Source organism: Macrotis lagotis, chromosome 3 (assembly GCF_037893015.1).
Source record: "Macrotis lagotis isolate mMagLag1 chromosome 3, bilby.v1.9.chrom.fasta, whole genome shotgun sequence".
NCBI classification, from domain to species: domain Eukaryota; kingdom Metazoa; phylum Chordata; class Mammalia; order Peramelemorphia; family Peramelidae; genus Macrotis; species Macrotis lagotis.
In genome coordinates, this window is record NC_133660.1 from 264,326,927 (window position 1) to 264,347,624 (window position 20,698).

A 20,698-nucleotide genomic window follows, 5' to 3' on the forward strand; every position below is an offset into this window, starting at 1 on the left:
AATTGTATAATAAATATAAAATATTTATTACTAATATATTATATTATAATATATAAAATAATATAAAATATAAAAACAGAACCTTAGCTTGTGAGAAGATCTTTGGGGGGAATTGGGAGTCATGCTCCTTTGTAAAGGAGGTTAAGGAGTCTGTATGGTTTAGCTGAAAATCTAGTATTCTAGGTATGGAGTGTGATTAACTTCCTTAAATGTGAAAGGAAAGCTCTAATGAGCCACCTCACAGGCTTGATCTAAGGTCTTTTACATACAAAGTTAACAGTGCTGCCCCTCTTCCATCTTACCTTTTGCTTGTCCAGGGGATTTTTCCTTCCCATCTGCCTCCATGTCTCGAGAGCTTGTACCTCTTCACATATGAGTTGAACTGAGGATGCTTCCATTTCTTTAGTATTCTTGACATTTACTTGCTTTTCTTCCCTCCTTTAAATGCTTTCCCATTTGATGGATTATTACTGCCTGGCCCTTTGATACAGAATGTTCTAGTTGGATATCTGATCTCTTCTTATATAATTATGAATACCTAAAATAGAACCAAAATAGTTTAAGTTACAATGAGTTCTGTATTCTAGTAGGACTTGTATTACTTCATAATTTTTTATTTTAACTATGAATCATAAATCACAGGCAGAAAATACTGATTAGTTCATAATCAAAGAGTATCATATGTGGCTGCTCCCTTTTTGCATCAACCCTCCAACTGTCTGGATTCATCCTATGTTTACATGTCTCAAGGAAAGGCACAGCAGACTGTGATTATGTGAGTTGGCATCGACACCCAGGGTGATGTATAAGTTAATTCAGTTACATTTGGTTTAAAAACAAGCTACCAACATGTCTCCATAATGTCAAAATCTATCACTCCTCTAAATTTAAGAAGAATAAAATTTCATTAACATGAGATTGTTTTAACTTCTATACTTACCCCCCCTCCAACTCCATATTTCAGATAAAGGGCTTTTGAAAAATGAAAGTAAGATAAACAACCTTTAAAGAAACCTATCACTGATGTTGTACAGGGAATTCGTAGTTTAATCACGGCTCCTAATCCCACTGTGAAATGCATTTACATGTGCCTCTGCCCTATTAGGAACACTGGAGCATTGAGAAGAGAAATAAGGACAGGAAAAGGAACTATGAAGATAAAAAGTTCAAGCAGCAAGTGTAATTTAAAAAAGTAAATCAATTGCACAGGTGGCAAATACATTTTTCAGATTGATTCCTGGTAAAGAACAGTGAATGTTAAAGAGAGTACCAATCAACCCTCCCAAAGAGGTGACTTGGCATCGCAGTCCCAGGACGTCACAAATGTGAGGGATCTTAGAGAATAGTAAGTCAGTCTACAAACATTTATTTAAACACCTGGAGCAGCCAGGTGATGGAGTAGAGAGAGCATCAAATCTGTAGTCAAGAGGACCTGAGTTCAAATCTGGCCCAAGAATTTGACATTTTCTAGTTATATTACCTTGGGCAAGTCACTTCTCTGAGATTGTCTCACATCCAGGGACATCTCTAATTATTCTGATTCATACCTGTCCACTGGACCCAGGTGGCTCTAGAGGAGAAAGTAAGCCCAGTGACTTAGGACAGCACATATGTGTGTATGCATATATAATTATACATCTAAGCATATCAAAATACAAACTATTTTACATATGTAGATACCCATTGACATATGCATATAATATATATATATATGTATATATACTGGTACATTACATGTTATAATATATTATGGAATATTATAATTAGCAAGAGTAGCTGGAGTCACATATGGAAAGCTAGAGAGATGAGGTATCATCAACAAATATCAGTCAATTTGTTGTGTTGGGACTAGAACTCAGTTCTGTGTTCTTTCTGCCCTGTGTTTTGGTATATAATGTTACTTCCTATCTGACCAGATATATATTCCCCTCATCTGTGGGGATAGAAACTAGAGCTACAATTTCATTTATATTGTTGATGGAGAGAGAGAACCAATTGAAGTAATTTAGAAAAGAGTTTTAAAGATGTTTTATGGAAAATGTTTTAGGGTGGTCTAATTTTGGGTTAGAGTGTGAAGAATTCATGAAAGTACCAGTTCTGCTCCACACATATTTGGGGACAAAAAGATTTATTTAGGATCACTGTGACTGACAGAAATTAAAGGAAGGAAAATTAGCAAGAAGTATGAAAAGGTATAGGAGCAGGAGAGCTTACCTGGGGAATCATCTCCAAAAGAGCTATTTGGCCTCTCAAGGGAAGAGGAACAACTCAAGTGAGAGATGAGTGAGCTTTTAAAGAAGCATGAAGTTTGGGGGACAGAGCCAAGATGGTGGCATGAAGGCAGGATTCCCCAGAAATTCATTGCCCGAAAAACTCCAAAAGCCATCAAATTATGAGTGTAGTCAAAATTTAGAGGGGCAGAACCCACAGAAAGAATGAGTGATACAATTTCCCAGGTCAAGACAACTTAGAAGTTCCATGGGAAAGATGGGTTTTACCAGGACCCAGGGTTTGGGAAAAAATCCGTGGCCACAGTGTAGCCCAAGGATTACCAGGAAAAGCTTAATGGGGCAGTGAGAGAACTCTGCTGCAGCAGAATGAGTTCAGAGTGAGGAGCACTGGCCTCAGAACAGCCCTGTGGTGAGAACCTGTAGTGGGAATGGGGAAGCCATCCTGCAGTCCACATATGGTAAGGGGTCAGGGCAGACTGTAGAAATCTCTCTGCTCTCCCTGGGGCAGGATTCAGCTGTTTGCCCACACTCAGATCAGGATTACAATTTGGTCTTCCATACTAAGATAGCAGGTACCCTCCTCACAGTTCCAAGGCAGAGGAGAGCACCTGTGATCACCTACATATCAAAGCAGGCAAGAGAGTATAAGACCTTGGAGGGATAAAGGTCCTGGTGGGGTGTCCCAAAAAACCCCAAACCCTTGGAAGTGTGGTAAATCATTCCATAGGCTAAGGAAATGAAATGAAGAAACAAAAGAAAATGAAGAATCTGTCCTTGGAAAATTACTTTGGTCCCATGGAAGATTCAGAAGAAGACAAATTCTAAGCTTCTGTATCCAAAGCCTCTAAGAGAAATAGAAAATTGGCTCAGGCTATGGATGAGCTCAACAAAGACTTGGAAAATCAATTAAGGGAAGTGGAAGAAAAATTGGGAGGAGAAATGAGAGCATTGCAGATAAATCATGAAAATCAAGTCAGCAGCTTGGTGAAAGAAATATGAAAACATACTGAAGAAAATAATATGTTAAAAACCAGTTTAGGCCAAATGGAAAAAAAAGCAAAACAAAAGGCAAATGAGGAGAAGAATGCCTTAAAAAGCAGAATTGGCCAGTTGGAAAAGGTGATGAAAACCTCTCTGATGAAAATAACTCCTTTAAATGTAGAATGGAACTAAAGGAAGCTGACGACTTTGCAAGAAATCAGGAAGAAAGAAAACAATTCCCCAAAAGCCAAAAATTAGAAGAAAACGTGAAATATCTCATTGGGAAAAAACAACTGACCTTGAAGACAGATCCAGGAGAAATAATTTAACATTATTGGGCTACCTGAAAGTCATGACCAGGAAAAGAGCCAAGACTTCATTTTTTCAAGAAATAACACTGCAAAATTGCCCTGTGATCCTAAAAGCAGAGTGTAAAATAGAAATTGAGGGAATTTACCTGTCTCCTCCTGAAAGAGATACCAAAAGAAAAACTTCCAGGAATATTATAGCTAAATTCAAAACTCCCAAGTCAAAGAGAAAATACTAAAAGCTGCCAGGAACAAACAATTCAACTACCATAGCTCTATAGTCAGAATTACACAGGATCTGGCAGCATCTACATTAAGGGCTTATAGGGCTTGGAATATGATAATTCTGGAAGGCAAAAGATCTTGGTTTATAATCAAGAATCAATTACCCAGCAAAACTGAACATCCTCTCTCAGGGGAAAAGATGGACTTTCAATGAAACAGGGGACTTTCAAACTTTCCTTTTGAAACAACTAGAGATGAACAAAGAGTTTGATCTTCAAATACAGGACTCAGGTGAACCATGGAGGGAGTGGAAGAGAAGGACTAACTATGAGGAACTTAATGATATTCCAGCTTGGGAAGAAGATACTCATAACTCACATGAACTTTTTCATTTATAAGAGTTGTTAAAAGGAACATATATAGACAAGACACAGGAAGGAGAATAATATAATGGTATAATAAAATGAAAAGGATGGAGTCAATGAGTGATAAAGGAAAGTAGTGGCAGGAAGAGAAAGCAAAAGAAGAAAGGGTTAAGATATTCACACAGGAGTAAAGAAAAAGCTTTTTCAATGCAGGGAATTGGGGGAAGGCAAGGGGGAATGAGTGAGCCTTCATTCTCATCAGAAATGACTCGGAGAAGAAATAACATACACACTTAATAGGGTATAGAAATCTATCTTACCCTAGAGAAAAATGAGAAGAAAGGGATGACACAAGGGGGAATGTGGGAGGAGGCAGTGGGAGGGAGGGAATGGGGCAATAGGTGATAGAAGGGAGGGAAGATTATTGGAGAGAATACTCAGATTCAACACACATTTAGACAAGGGACAGGATGAAAGGAGATAGAGAATTGAATAACAGAGTGGAGAGGAATAGAATGGAGGGAACTACAGCTAGTAATAGCAACTGTGGGGAAAATATTGAAGCAACTTTTCTGGTGAATTTATGATAAAGAAGGCAACTCACCCCAGAGACAGAGCCATGGGAATCTGCACACAGCCTAAAGTAGGGTTTTTTCCCTCTCTCACTATTGGGGGAGAAGGGGGTTTATGTTTACTTTTATAATAAGATTATTGTAATAATATAAAATAAATCAACCCCCCAAAAGAAACAGGAAGTTAATGTAATTAGGGATACTTTGATTGGGACTGTAACTTAGCAGAGAGAGAGAGCAATGAAAGGTGTGACTCAAGCAAAGAATAAGTATATTAGATGAGAGGCAGTAGTTCAAAAACTTAACCTTTTCAGGCAAGGGCAAGAAATTGTTGATTTGTTGATAGGATGTTGTCTTGTTTCTAGGGACAGGGATTTAGGGAGTTTTTGGCCTGGAGGTACAAGGTACTTTACTAAAAAGTTTATTGACCTAATCTCTACTTCAAAGTTCATTCAATAGAATAGGATTCAGTTCATTTCAGAGGTTAACTATTTGATATGGTCAGTGCAGAGGGAACATATTAGTTAAAGAACATATTTCTTGGACAGTATTTCCTCTATTATATCATGAACTCTTGGTGAGGCAGTTCCCTATTAAAACATAACTAAAATTTTAAAATTAAGAGATTAAATTAAATCCCCCCAAACTGTTATTTCTAGAGAGTTTCCAGGAATACTAAGAAGTGATGTAAGTTGTCTAGGTTAACAAAACCAAAACCAATATTTATTTTGGTGGGATTTGTACTTTGCCTTCAGGCCTTCTAAGAAAGTTCTCTTTCCACTAAGCCCCACTTATTACCTATCCACTATGCACAAACACTCATAGTACAAGGAAGGCATTTAATACAGTGCTTGCATATTATTTGAATGGATAGAATAGCCTAAATCCCAAAGTAGAATTATAGTTCTAGTCTCTAGGATATGACGTACTTCTTCCTAGAAACAAAGGGTTAAAAGAATCTTGTTAAGCAAGTACACAGATGAGATTTAAGACTGGATCCCCATCCATTTCTCCCTGCTGCAAGATTTTGTTGTTGTTTCTGAAATTATTTTCAACAGTTTGTTTTTCAATATTCATATCAGCCTGGGATTTAAGGATTATCTCTGCCCACATAAAGATCCCTGGGGCAATCAGTCTTTGAAAAACACTCTTGACCCTTTTGAGCCACAGGGACTGCACAATGCTACTCAACTCTCCTTCAGACTAACTAAGAAGACAAACACTTTGACCTATTGCTCAAGTGAATCAATGTTCAAAAACAGAATATTTGTTTTCTGAAGATAACTGATTAAGACCAATTTGTCCATTTGGTTTTAGGAAGGTTTGAGATTAAATTCAATTCAAACCAAAGCAAGAATTGAAAATACAACCAAACGAGCTATAAAGTATATTCTTGCTATGCATAAGGCAATGGAAAAGAATTTGAGAAAGCTCGGTGGTGCAATGGATGATTGCTAAGTCTAAAGTCAAGAAAACAAATCCCATCTCAGATACTTACTAGCTGTGTGACCCTGAGCAAGTCACTTTAGCCTGCCTCAATTTTCTCATCCATAAAATGAGATGGAGAAAGAAATGACAAACTATTCCAGTATCTTTGCCAAGAAAACCCCACATGGATTATGAAGAATAGGATGAGATAAAAAAATTTAAAAAAACTATAGAAACCAAGAATATAAACACAGATACAGTATTCAAGGAGCTTGAGAGGAATACATACTATGTGTACATATAAATAAAATAAGTGATGTGAGGAAAAAGAGAAAAGCAATACCTAGGTAGATAAGAAAAAAGATTCATGGAGGATGAGATTCAAGAAGTGGATAAATTTGATTCATTTATGTAGAGCAGAAAAGGACCTTATAGGCCATCAAGTCTCAGAAACTCATTTTACAAATGAGGAACTAGAAGACCTCAGTTAAATTACTTAACCAACATCAAAGAAGTAGCAGATCCTAGAATTTAACCTAGGTCCTCTGAATCCAAACCAGAACTTTTTTTTTTTCTTCAGTGCCTTATATTTTCTTGAAGGAAGATAAGGATTCAAAACGAAGGAATGCATTCAAGTCATGAAGGCCAAATTGTGACAAAGTATGTAGATGTGAGATGGCTTTTTTTGAGAGAAAATCTCATTTTCAAATTGATGTGGAATGTGGAATTCATGAATGAGAGGGAAGGAAAATAAGAAATTGGAAGTGTAAGTAAGAAACAAATTGTGGGCAGTCATTAATGTTAGGATCAAATATTTATATTTTAACTGAGAAGCTAATAGAGAGTAATAGGTTTTTGACGAAAGAAACAATATTCTCAGATCATGCCTTAAGATGATTTTATTGACAATTATGTGAAAAATGGATTAGTCTAAAACAAATATAAATAGCACAAAGCAATTATACCATTTAAATGAGAGCTGCTAACAGTCTGATTTGGGGTAATAATTGGAAAAGTGAATTGAAGGCCATGCCAAAAGGGGAAGTGATATGGGATGATCATGAGTATTTGGAAGCTAATTGGTGGTGGAAGAGGGAAGAATCACAGATAATTGCACTGTTAGAAAAACAGGTGAATGAGATAATGGGAATACCCTTAAAAAATAGAATTTTGCAGGAAGCTAAGTTTTATGTAGGGAGATGGAGGATTCTCAAGTACAGAGGGGAGAGGAGAGTTCACAGAATCACAGATTTAGAAATAGAAAGAAACTGATACCAACAGGACTAGCTCCCTCATTTTGAAAAAAAAAATTATTGTGGCAGAGAATTTGATTGACTTAGACAGGTACATCGCTTGTAAGTGTTTAAGGTAGGAGACAAATCCAGGTCTTCATAATTCTAAACTCTGGTATTTATGCCAAATTATATTTCCCCCTATAGTATAATCTCATCTTGGGTCTTGGTAGGAGTGATTTGCTCAGAAGTTGTGCTAAAAGGTGATTTTAGAAAAAAAAATAGACTCCCTTCATCTCTTTAGAAAATTCAGAAGTAGCCATGTGGCCAGGTGAGAGATGAATATAGCCCAAGCTCTGAGGGCTGCTATCTACGTAGGATGGAATGGCCAAAGGGACCAATTCACAGCCATCTGCTCTTTCCACATGATGCACTTATAAAAATCTCAGAGCAGCAGGAAAACTAGAGGTGGTCGACTACTTCATTACACCCGTATGGTAACTGGAGACCAATTGAAGTTGGATGTCTTGCCCAAGATCCCATAATGAATTCTTAGCATAGCTTGGTCAAGAAGTCAGATGATTGGACACCTGGTCCAGGACACTTTCTACTGTCCTGTGTCATCTTCATCTGCAAAGAATGACAGCTCAAGCCATGAGAATCAGAATAGGCCCATGATGGAACACTCTATGAACCACCCATTTCATTCTTTTATAGCCATGAAAAGCATGTTTTCATTTGCATATTCAACAAAAATATCACTGCAAAATGGCACCAAAAAAACATAACTTAAAATAGATATCATGCAGACCTCCTGTTATATGTTCCTGGAGAACAGAGTTTGTCCTAAATTGATTCTGAAGATATTTTGTTTTTGTTTGTGTTTTTATTACATTTTTAGAAATACATATATATATATATATATGATATAATTATTTTCTCCCTTCTTGGGTAATGAGAAGAGAATGGCATAGACGGAATACTAATATTAAATATATGTGTATATACAAGCATATGGATACATAATGTTTATCAATGTATTATAAAATATAAATTCTATTATTATGCCTTATATATAACTTTACATGGATATACATATATATATATAATATATGAAATTATATATACATAGGAAGTTTTGTTTTGACTGTCATTGTGGAGCCCATCAGAAATACTGGATAACAACTTAAGGGTCAGGTAATAAAACAACACCTTTTATCATACAATATAGATTTTCATATTAGCTATATAATTTAAAAACATTAAAAATAATGATAAAATTATTCTTTAAAATACCCAGAGTTCATCAGTTCTCTTTATGGAGGTAGATAGCACTTTTTCATCATGAGTTCATTGGATTTGCCTTAGATCATTGTATTAATGGAAGTAGCCAGGTCTTTCACCACTGATCATCATTAGAATATTGCTATTACTATACACAGTGATCTCCCAAGTTCTTCTCATCTCACTTTACACTAGAGTTTATAAAGGAGAAGAAAAGGAGAAGAAGAAGAAGGAGGAGGAGGAGAGGAGAGGAAAGAAGAAGAAGAAGGAGAGAAAAGAAAAGAAAAGAATCATCAAACAATAAATTAGGAAAGTGGTTTAATTTGATTTATGATAAAATTCTAAATATATTGTTAAAGAGATGATAAACTTATAGCAAAGGAAAGAGGAGACAATAATCACCAGGAATGTACAATAGTATATGACAATCATTTTTATTGTATTATCAGAATCATAGTTCAGGAATATGATGTAGATAAAATTTATCACCAATTTTTCAAGCTCTTAGTAAAGTTTCATTATGTCACTGTTAGAGATAGATTGGAAAGATGTGAGGACTAAAATTAAAGATTTAAATTCTTTGAGTGTTCTTCACTCAACCTCAAAATGAAGTCTCTAGTGGAATGTTCCAATGATCTCTCCTGGATCTTGTGCTATATAACATATTTTTCTATGACTTAAGGTCAAATATGGTTTATTTATATGATTTGTAGAATATGCAATAGTTAATTCACTGGTGTCAGAATTTAACAATTGCCTCCAGGATATAATACTGGGCTAAATCTAATCAGAGGAAATTTAATAGTCAAAAATGTCATCTTACTCTTGGATCCAAAATTTTTCACAAGTCAAAAATGGAAGAGGTATAACTAGACTAAGGGTTTGTTTATTTTATTGAGATTTTCAATAGATAATAATGTCCATGTAAGTCAAGAATATGCTCTAGTAGCTATTGCAATCTATGGTTCTGTTAGAAACATAACATTTCCAGGACTCAAGAACTAAGAGGGTTTGCTACAATGCCCTTGTCGGCCTACATCTGGCTTACAATGTTCAATTGCTGTTGTAACATTTTAGGAAGTACATTAAAAAGCCCAAATAGGTTCAGGGAAAGTCAACTGAGATGGCAAAGGGCCTCAAGGTCATATTAAATGAAATTTGAGTAAGTGGGACATTTACCCTCAAGAAGAGCCAACTCGGGAACACATGATAACCATGCTTAAATATTTGATGGACTATTTTATAGATGAGGGAAGAGATTTTTTCTGTTTTGCCCCAGAAGGGAGAATGAAGATCAATGATTGGAAGAACTAAGAATCAAATTTCTACCTGAACCAGGGAGGTTGGGGAGGAAATACCCTGTTGATCAGAGCTGGTCAAAAGTTGAACAAGCTGCCTCAAGAGGTTCTGGCTTCTCCCTCTGAGATCCCGGAGTCAAAGCCTCACTCATGACAGCCTGGTGGACATGAGAGAACGGCAATCCCCCTTCAGGTAGGGGCCGCACCAGCCAATCTCTGAGGGCCCAGTCAAAGTGGAGGTTCTGAAGGACTGTGATTGATCATTCTTTAATTCTAAGTCACAGATAATGAAGTTATGTCTTCTGTTTATAGAAAAGGGGAACATTGATCATTCCAGGGGATTTCTCACTGTTTCCAGAGAGACCAAAGAAACACCAAGGATGATTATCAAGTGAGTTGTCACATTTCAAAATTACTCATGGAAATGTTCCTAATTACCTGTCTTAGGCTGCAGCAAATAACAGGCTTGCTAAATTACTAATGCACAGCAGCCTCTCATGAAGGGGCCTGGCACCTACTTCCCTCATAATACATGGAGGGAACAGAGAGATTTGGGGTTTTTTTTTTAAATCAACTGGAAAACAAAATACTCATCCAGAGCCAGGTTCTTTATTGATGTATGATGCAATTTTTTGGTGTCCATTGGAAATATTCCAGAAATGTTAATAGCCCTAATAAAAAGCTGGTGAAGTCTATAGCCTCTGAAGACCAAAGAGGTTGGGACCCCCTTCTTCCCACTCTGCCCCCTTTTCCCATCTCCTCTCTATGTTCTGTCTTCTCTGTTAGAAAGTAAGTTTGTGGGGATAGGGATTATGCCCTTCTGTTTTGTTTTGTTTTGTTTTTGTTTTGTTTTTACCCCTAAGATTTAATACAGGGTGTATCATTTGTAAATTCTTAATAAATACTCTCTGTCTGTATCTCTCTTTCTCTGTCTCTGTCTCTATCCATCTCAGTCTTTCTCTCTGTCTCTGTCTCTGACTCTGTCTTTGGTTCTATTTCTCTATCTCTGCCTCTATCATTTTCCCTCCCGCTCCCCCTCCCACTAGATATCCACTTGGCCTTAGACAAAATCTATTCCTCTCCCCAGTTTTCTCATCTATAAAAGGAGATACTTCCCTCCATGATCTCTAATTTCTAGGTTTTAAGCTCTCCTTCTAAGGTGAGCACTTTTTTCTTTCTTAGAAAATTCTAAAATACAAAATCTCAGGGCAAGTGGCTAGAACCCACATCTCCTCCTCCCAATTGATCTTCTGACATAATATATAATTCTGCTCCAATATGCTAGACAACAATGACTATGTCATACCTTCTTCAATGATACAATCTTAGCCTTTTATCCAGTTTTCATATGCCAGCACTCAAGGCCCTTCATTAGCCTATTGTGATCTGAGGATACTTTCTGATTTAACCATCTACATCCCAATTTGAACACAATTCACCACCCGCATAAACAATTAGCACTACTACATACCAGACCCTGGCTCAAGCTCCAAAGAGACCACAAGGGCAGTCTATACTTCCTTCTTTCAAGGAACTCACAGTCTAAGAAATAGATTGTCAGGTTAGGCAATGATTTATTTCAAATAAAATAAGGTATATCAGTGCTTTAGGAACATCTGAACATACATTTTCAAATAGATGAGGATAGTTCACATAACATATTTGTGTCACAATGAGAAAAAATAAAAACAAAAGTAATCATTCATTTGGAGTTTTAAAGTTTGTATTGCCAAAATACTTTACAAACCTCTTTTTTTGGTTCTTACAACAGCACTGTGGAAAAGATACTATCATTAATTTTCCTTTTTCATATGAACAGTGTCTGAGAAGTTGAGTGGTTTGCCCATAATCAAACTCATGGATGTCAGACATAGTCTTCCAATCCAAATCTTACTGACTCCAAGTTCTGTCTTTAATCCATTACTCCATGTTTATAATGAATATGCATAGCCAAAGTCTTATATACACATTGATTTAGTCTTATCTAATCCCACCCTTTCTTTTTTTTATAACAAATAAACCAACTAATAAAGTATGACTAAAAGGAACAAGAATAATTACCTTCTCTAGAAACACTGCCAAGAGAATGATCTAGGAGGCAGAAGATCCTGATCATTTTCTTTGCTCTTCTAAGTAGCTAAGTATTTCATCCCATCTTCATTAATCTTTCTAGGTCCCAGTATCCTCATGTATAAAATAAGAACTTTTAACGAGATGAGTTAGCCTATACTCTGCAGGCTATATAATGCTCAAATTATACTCAAATGTTCCAGAATATCTGGTATTTCATCAACTGATTATCTCCCTTCAGTGATAGACGGACTTTGACCTGGCCGCACTTCTCTCTAGGTTGTAAGTCTTGTATGTACCCTACTTTAAGTTTGCCATAGATGATCCATTCAACAAAATGGAACCCTTGCTTAATTTCTCCTGATATTTAAGGATGCCATGGGACACTGGGACTGGTATCTGTCATTATGTGATTAGTTATCTTCTTCAATTTTCCATTTTTCTGAAGATATTCTGCTTCTATATATATATATATATATATATATACATACATACATACATGTGCATATGTGTAAATTGTTGTATGTGGATATGTATGTTTATATATATATTTATAAATATATAAATACATTTATTCAATAGGATAAACTTTTCAATTGAAATCTTTTTTATTCTTGTTTTATCATCTAAATAAAACCCAATTCCACATTAAAGAATTCCAATTAAAGACAGATTGCTATAAGAAACATGCATAATAATACAATTGTAAAAACTGGAGATAATCAGTGTGACTATTGTTGTCATTTATTACTCTTTTTTTTTTCTTCATGTCTTAAGTTCCTGTGAAACCCTTTTGAAAAACAACCTGTCTCAAGAATAGGCTAAGGCAAATGAAGGGGCTCTCCAAATAAGATTAAGAGTGAATAGATGAGAGTAAAGGAAAACAATATAACAATTAAAACAGAAGGGGTGGTCTGCAGTGATGGCCAAATCCTTAAGTTTAGTTGAAAATGATCCAGTTTTGAACCTGGTCTGGTTATCCCTGTATGCTATTAAATGTGGTAGAGTCATGAGCTTCCTGCTCTTCCAGAGTCTCGAAGTCTGGTGGCAGAACAAAAGTCTGGGATGGTGTGGGATACAGAACTTGTTTTCTTGGTGATCCACAGCATCCACTTCAAGAGCCTTTGTGACCATTGAAACAATTGTTCTCATCTTCACGTTCTTCCAGGGCACCTCACAAGGGGCCTAGTTTTTACTAGTACTTTTCCCAGTTCTACCATACACCTAAGCAAGAAAATACAAATAGGAATATAGAAAGAGAAGGAAGGAAGGAAACAAATCGCCTATTATTTGCACTTCACCCACATTATCTCATCTACTCCTCACAAATACCCTAGAAGTCAGTCACTATTTTTATTCTCATTTTACAGATGAAGAAACTGAGTCAGATAATGATTAGTAACTTTGACGAGGGTCAACAGTTAGCAAGTGCTTAAAGCTGGAATTTTATGCAGTTCTCCTTGACTCTAAGTCCAGTGTTGCAGTTGTATAGAGCAGGTTAGACTTAGGGGGTAAGTGACTTCTCCAGGGTCTCACTGTCCATATGTATCAGGAGCAGAATTAAACTCTTGTCTTCCTGGATTTGAATACAGATCTCTATCTATTCCACCACACTGTCTCTCAGCTAAGCAAGCAGAGACTTGTTTTTCCACTAGTGTCGGAAACTCTTGATGAGAAAATTCCCTCTACCAATGAATACTGGCATTTTCTTTACAATTATCTTAGTTGCACCAGGGAAGGAGATTTCCAAAGACAGTGTATTTGCTGAGGTCACATAGAGTATTGGCAGAGGGTCCGTTTGAAACTGTCTTACTGACTATAGGAACATATATCATCCTGCCTCTCAAATACAAAAAAAGTGCAAAATAAGTTCAAGAAAGATATTTTGCTAATGAGTTGAAGCTACCAAGAGAAGTCTTCTATAGGAGCCTATCCCTCAGCTGTTATGAGAAAACAAGGTACAGGGGCAGCTAGGTGGCGCCGTGGATAGAGCACTGACCCTGGAGTCAGGAAGACCTAAGTTCAAATCCAACCTCATACACTTAATAATTGCCTAGCTGTGTGACCTTGGGCAAGTCACCTAACCCCATTGACTTAAATAAATAGATAAAAAACTAAAAAAAAAAAGGAGAAAAAAAGATATGGGAAGTAGAAAATGAGAATAAATATATTTTAGATCAGTAAACCATTATAAAATCCTAGGCAAGACTAGAGAAGGCCCTTAGCCAAGGGGAGTTAGTATAAGGGAGGGAAGGCAGAGAATCTGGGGGGGGGGGGCGGGAAACTACTAAAGATTAAAGATTAATAGGAAGTGATACTAGCTTCAGTTTGAGGAATGAGGAGACAAGGAGATGAACCATCCATTTCGGTTCTGGTTATCCAGAAGGAAAATGGCCTCATCATCAGAATTAGGAGATTTAGAAGAAAGGACAGGTTTTCAGAGAATAGTGGCAATTTTGTTTTCTCATAAACTAAAGCCAAATGTGTTGCATTTTTGAAGATAAATGAAGATTTTCTATTTAGTATTCTATACTGCTTTGCTTTTCATGTGCACACACATGCATACATCTTATGTGATTCAGTTCCCAAACACTTGAAAAATAATAATTCTCAATTTTTTTCCTGAGAGATGGTCCTTTGCCAAATGATTTTTTTTTCTAATTCACTCTAAAGCTGCAACTATTTCAAAAATGATTGATAGAAGGGGGGGGGGGATGAGCCAGCTTTCAAAAGCAAAAAAAAAATGTTTATTGTTCTCCCTAAAGAATGTTCAGTCAATATTTTTCTACATCAGCCTTCTCCTCCATAAATATTGCCTAATTAATATTAGCTTTCTTTGACTGCCATATGCCACCATTATTGACTTACATTGAGCTGAAACCCCTTGGCCTTTTTTTCCATGAAGTACCATCTAGTCCCCTTTATCCACCAAAGTGTTTTTGTTACATAGGCAAGCAAATAGAAAATGCAAATAGAAACCCCATGCCCATGAGCTAATTACAAATTGGTCACTCATTGGGCAAAGAAGACTGATAGAACTCTGCACTTCAACAATATATTAACTCCTTGGATCACAGAATCTCCAAAAATCTTGAATAGAAATGTTGTCTTTGGAATATACTCTCTTGGGAACTGGTGGACAAATGGTCATACTTCCAAGCACCCTAAGTATAAACTTTTTTTAAAAATAAGGAAAGCTGAAAAGGATAAGAATTTCTTAAGCATCTACTGTGTATTAAGTGATGTAAAAATATTACATTATTTGAGCCCTTTTCACTGATGAGAAAACTGAAGCAGAGACAGGTCAAGTGACTTTCCCAAAGTCCCACATCTAGTAAGCGCTTGACACCAGATTAGAACTCAGATCTTCCTGCTTTCCACTGTGTCACTAATTGCTTTTTAAAAATCTAATGATTCACTTAGAAGCATGCAATTCTATAATACAGGCAGACATCAGTCTATGAGCCATCAGCCAAGGCCATAATGTAGCATCTAAGGGATGTAAGCATGGGATCATGAATTTGGATATGGACAGGATCTTCCAGTCAGTAAGTATTTATTAAATGTCTACTATGTATCAGACATTATGCTAAAACTAAAAATACAAAGATAGCCAAAAAATAGTCCCTGTCCAATGGGGGAGACAACTAGTAAACACATATAGTAGACAATTAACAGAGGAAAGGCACAAAAATTAAGTGGGTTTGGAGAAGATTTCTTGTGGAAGGTAGGATCTTAGTTGGAATCTGAAAGAAGCCATTGGATCCAAGAAGCAAACAGAGGAAGAAGATGGTTTCAGGCATGAAGTAGGGAGAATAAGAAAAATACATGGAGCTAAGTGATGGAGGGTCTTACTTGTGGAATAGTCAGGAGGTAGGAGTCTCTGGATCGAAGGGAATGGGGGGAGGGGGAGAAGAGGTTGTGAGATATTAAAAAAAAACAGAACTGTGTGAAGAAAGGTATTCTGTTATGAAGGGTCTTGAAGGCCAAAATAGGGTTTTATATTTGATCTTGGAGATGAAAGATACACATTGGAACTGTCTGATTAGGAAGGTGATAAGTCTTCGGTAAATCACTTTGGTGACTGGTTTGGAGTAGGGAGAGACTTGTAGGGAAAGGCATATGGTATAAATTCTCCCATTTTCAATTGAGGAAAAGGCAGCCTAGAGATTAAGTGGTTCAAAATGGTCACACAATTGGTTTCTAGCAGTCAGGTCTTTTGACTCCAAATAGAGCTCTCCTTCCAATACACCAAGATGCCTTCATAGGAAGAATAAACTTGGGTAGTGCACATAAATAATTCAAAGTAAAGAAAACAAGAGCAGCCTACTACACACATCTAAGCAGGTAGTATAGCACAAGAGAAATGGGACAGGATTTAGTATCAGAGAACATGGGTTCAAACCCTGATTTTTTACCACTCATGTCTGTGGGCAAGCCATTTTCCATTCTGAGTGGTAGTTTCCTCATATGTAAAGTAAAGAGTTAGGATAGTGAAGTTTGAAAATTCCTCAAGCTATGAATCCATGTATATCTGTAGCTGATGCTGGGTCTTCTGAACTATTACAAATTCAGTATTCATATAATTGATTTTTTAAACTACTATCCCAACTAAATATCTTGTAATGAGATTCAGTACAATATACTGAATTGTTGAGATAATTTTCTTCTCTACCTCCTTCATATATCATGGGAGATTCTTCTCAGAGTTTGTGTCTCAGATTTAATAACTATGCCAACTATAACTATTTCTGAATCCTCCAAACTATAACTTAGCCAACTCATCTCTTGCTCTTGTCAACAATAACATAATTAGAGCTTTGTTAAATTTTAGCTGTCTACTGGTTTTGCTCCAATTCAAGAGTTTATAAATGGTTTTCATGTATAAGAGTAAATACTTGGTAAACTCCTGAATTTTACCAAAAAAATAGAAAAAACCTATCAGACCAAACACAGCAGGTTAGCTGTGGAGTCATAATTGGCCAACCACTGAGCCACAGGTAATGGATTAGACTTGTTCTTTCTGAGTTTAGAAGGTAGAATAATTTAGGAGTTAAGGGAATGAGTGGGGATAAACTGATTTTGAAAATTCCAGTTGTTCAAAATTGGGATGAACTTCTTAAAGAAGGATTATGAGGGGAGGCTAGGTGGTACAGTGGATAGAGCCCTGGTCCTAGAGTCATGAGTACCTACGTTCAAATCCAGCCTCAGATACTTAATAATTGCCTAGCTGTATGGCCTTGGGCAAGCCACTTAACCCCATTGTCTTGCAAAAAAACCCCTAAAAAAATGGATTATGAATCTTCCCTCAGTAGAGATGGAAACTAAAATCCAAATGGAAATTGATCGGGTATATTATAGTAGAGATGATATCTCATTGGCATGGTAATAACTGTTTGACATCTGAAGTTCCTTCCAATTGCCAAATTCTGAGATTCCATGAATTCTATTAAGAGCCATTAGACTGCCATGACCTGTTCAGTCGGATAGGAGTCACAAGGAGGAACATGATCATTGCTTTCAAGTATCAGATGAGACGCCATATAGAAAAGGGAGTAGACTGACCCCAAGAAAGAAGGACTAGGCACAAGGTATGGATGTTGTAGAGAGACTGACATTGGTAAATAAATAAAAAGTATATCTGTCACCGTTCTCACAAGGGAAGGACACACACACACACACACACACACACACACACACACACAGACATACACACACACAGAGGTTTAAAAACATAAAGGTGGGGCAGCTAGGTGGCATAGTGAATAAAGCACCGGCCCTGTAGTCAGGAGTACCTGGGTTCAAATCTGGTCTCAGACACTTAATAATTACCTAGCTGTGTGGCCTTGGGCAAGCCACTTAACCCCATTTGCCTTGCAAAAAAAAAAACCCCCAAAAACACATAAAGGTATATTTACTGTTTGTCCTTTGCTTTTGAAGAGAACTGATGACATTGCAGACTATGTTATAACTTTTATATGAATTGGATTTAAGTGAGGTAGTTGTCAGCCTCACTATCTCTTCCAGAATTATTGAAGTATAGTGATAGGACAAAAGTCAAGATGACTGGTTTCTTGGCAAGCTCTAAGTATGTCACAGAATCTGATTCTGTCCATGGTCCTTTAAAGCAAACAGTGGTCATGGGCCCATTTCACTAGGGAAAATCTTCACATGTTTGGGTAGATATCCCCTAATTCACCAACTGACTTGAGATCTGTTGGCTACCCTCAGCCTGGCTGAGATGGCATATTGTGGAGTGGTCGCTGCTCATGCTACAATTCTCAGATGAGAATTGGGTGAGATCAGAGGCAGATGAGCAGTTCTGCAAAGGAACCAGCAAACCCTTACACTAGTGGTGCTAGTCCTTCCTGTACACCTCAAACATCCTAGAGGTCCAATAAGAGAACGAAGGTACCCATTTGGGGATATAGTATTTATATCTCAAAAGTCAAAAGCACAGTGAAGAGAAAAAAAGAAGGTGGTTTTGCTTAGATTCCTCTACAAAAACAGAGAATTTAGGAGAAACTCGAGAATAAGGGGTGGATGAGGTAGATGAAGATATGCCAGGATTAGGAGGCTCCCAGTCTAAGGGATGTTCCAGGGGTAAAGCAGAGATTTGGGTTGTAATCTAACCATAAGGAAACAACTTTCTAATAATTAGTTTTATCCCAAAGTGAAATGGGTTGCCCAAAGAGGTTATAGGTTCCCCATCATTAGAGGCATCCAAACTCATATTGATTGACCACTATTTATGTTCTGTTAGATATATGCTTGATTTAACAGCCTCTGATTTCTTGAAAATATAAGTTAGAAAAAAGAAAATATATTCTGTGATTTTAATCATCTCTTTCTTTCTTTGAAAGGTTAGACTTTGGATTCTTATAGCAACATTCATCCAAAGAACCCATAGCAAGGAACAGATATTAATGCAGACATTAGCTAACTCATGAATCTATTAATAAAGTCATTGAGGAACAAAAAGTTTTTTTTTTTCTTGCACAAGGTTAACAAATGCAGAGTTTGAACTCCCAAATCCTCAGCACGTATTCCAAACAGCAGTGAGGGTCACAATTTCCCATTCTGTCTGAACGTTAAAAGCTTTGTTTCTGCCAATCCCTTCAATACCAGTATTTAACTCATCATTTTGAAAGCCACTCTGATAAGCAGATACCTTGAGAACTGGAGTTACATTAAAAAAATCTGCTTTAGAGTATTAAAAATGACATTATAGAAGGGCTACTGAAATAGAAAATATTCCAACTTTTCATTTAAGGAATTCCTAAGAGAAATAGGAAAAATGTCTGTTATCCTTTGCAATTAAACAAAGGAATGCAGATTCAGGTTTGACTTTTTCACTTTATAAAATGCAGTTCTTTTTTTAACAAGTAGCCTTGTGCTCCACCAAAGATTCATTGTTCTTTAATTCCTCACTAAATGTCCACTATAAATCTTTGGAGAAAATTTTGCATGCCCCAAGTTCACTGATAACTGTGGTTATGTAAATTTAGGGTCACTAAGCACAGATAAGAATGTCTCAGGAAGTTATTTGTATATTAAACAGAAATATGGAACACAGAATAAACCACACGTAGCCCAAGTAGACAGTAAAGCAGCACATGCTTTAAGCCTGAGGTGCTTTCCAAGTAATGGAGCTGTTTTTCAGTCCAAGGCTGTAATAAGTTTTGGATTCTCTCAATCACAGGCCTTTTTGTTCTCTGTTTTTGGGTTGGTTCCAAATTGGAAATTGAAGAATAGTCATTGCTTCCTTCACAATTATTCTAGAAGGACGATAGCCCTTAGGTTATGAGTGAGGAAATCAAAGAGTAGAAATGCTGATTTTTTTTTCTTTAGAGTCTAGCAACAAGTTGGAGACAAAGTCTCTAAATCAAAATACAATCTGGAGCTCTATGTTTGAGTTTGGACTTTGTTTTGGTATAATTTGGTTGCCTACTCTCCCAATTCCTTATTTTCATTGCCTTCAACCAATCATTCCCACCCCAAAGTTTCAACCAAGCTATTATCTGTCTCTTCAACAACACCCAAAGAAATGCTTGGTCCATAGTCCACAAGCTTCCCCTCCTCTTATCTACTAAGTGACTGAAACCTAGCTCACCTGACAGCCTCTTTCATTCATTCTCCTTGACTCATTGAGACAGAAAAGTTGAATTATTTCTAGCTCCCCATTGCCACTTTCAGATGCTCTCCCTACCTCCATCATTCAGTAATCCCTCTTCCTTTGAGTTTCATGCTAATTCATATCTACAACCCTATCAAATTTCCCTTCCTTCATCAATGAGTTTAGTAATTGGTTCACAGTTTTTCTTTGCTCCCTAGCTCCTGCTCTCACACAGCTTCTGCTCTCACATTTTGGGGTATCAACATACATGACGACTCGCCTATAATACCTTAATCACTCAGTTTTTCTACCTTTTTCACTTCCCATGACCTGCTCCACTCTCTCTTAGTTAGACCAAAAGATGATCATACCTGGATCTTGTCATCACTACAAATATATCATCTATGTTCATGAATTCTCAAATCCCTTTATCAAATCAGAATCTATTGGCTTTTCACTTCTCCCTCTGCCATCCTTTATGAAATTCTACTGTACATTCATACCATGACTTTGTTCACTCCTCTGTTTCCTCCCAGATCAATTCCCTTTCACTAAGTGTTTTCTCCTCTTTTCCCCATCTTGATTCCT

General features: G+C 36.8%; 1 long non-coding RNA gene across 2 annotated transcripts in view; it reads right to left on the reverse strand.

Annotated features, from left to right (window-relative positions):
* Window positions 1-303: 303 nt before the first annotated feature.
* The window catches only part of LOC141516542 (uncharacterized), a 35,533-nt gene continuing 15,138 nt past the window's right edge, over window positions 304-20,698 (reverse strand). For both annotated transcript variants that reach the window (XR_012476728.1, XR_012476730.1), the window contains exons 2-3: window positions 8,639-8,817; window positions 304-538 (exon numbers count right to left, since the gene is read on the reverse strand). This is a non-coding gene — a long non-coding RNA (uncharacterized LOC141516542). The remainder of the gene's footprint in view (window positions 539-8,638; window positions 8,818-20,698) is intronic.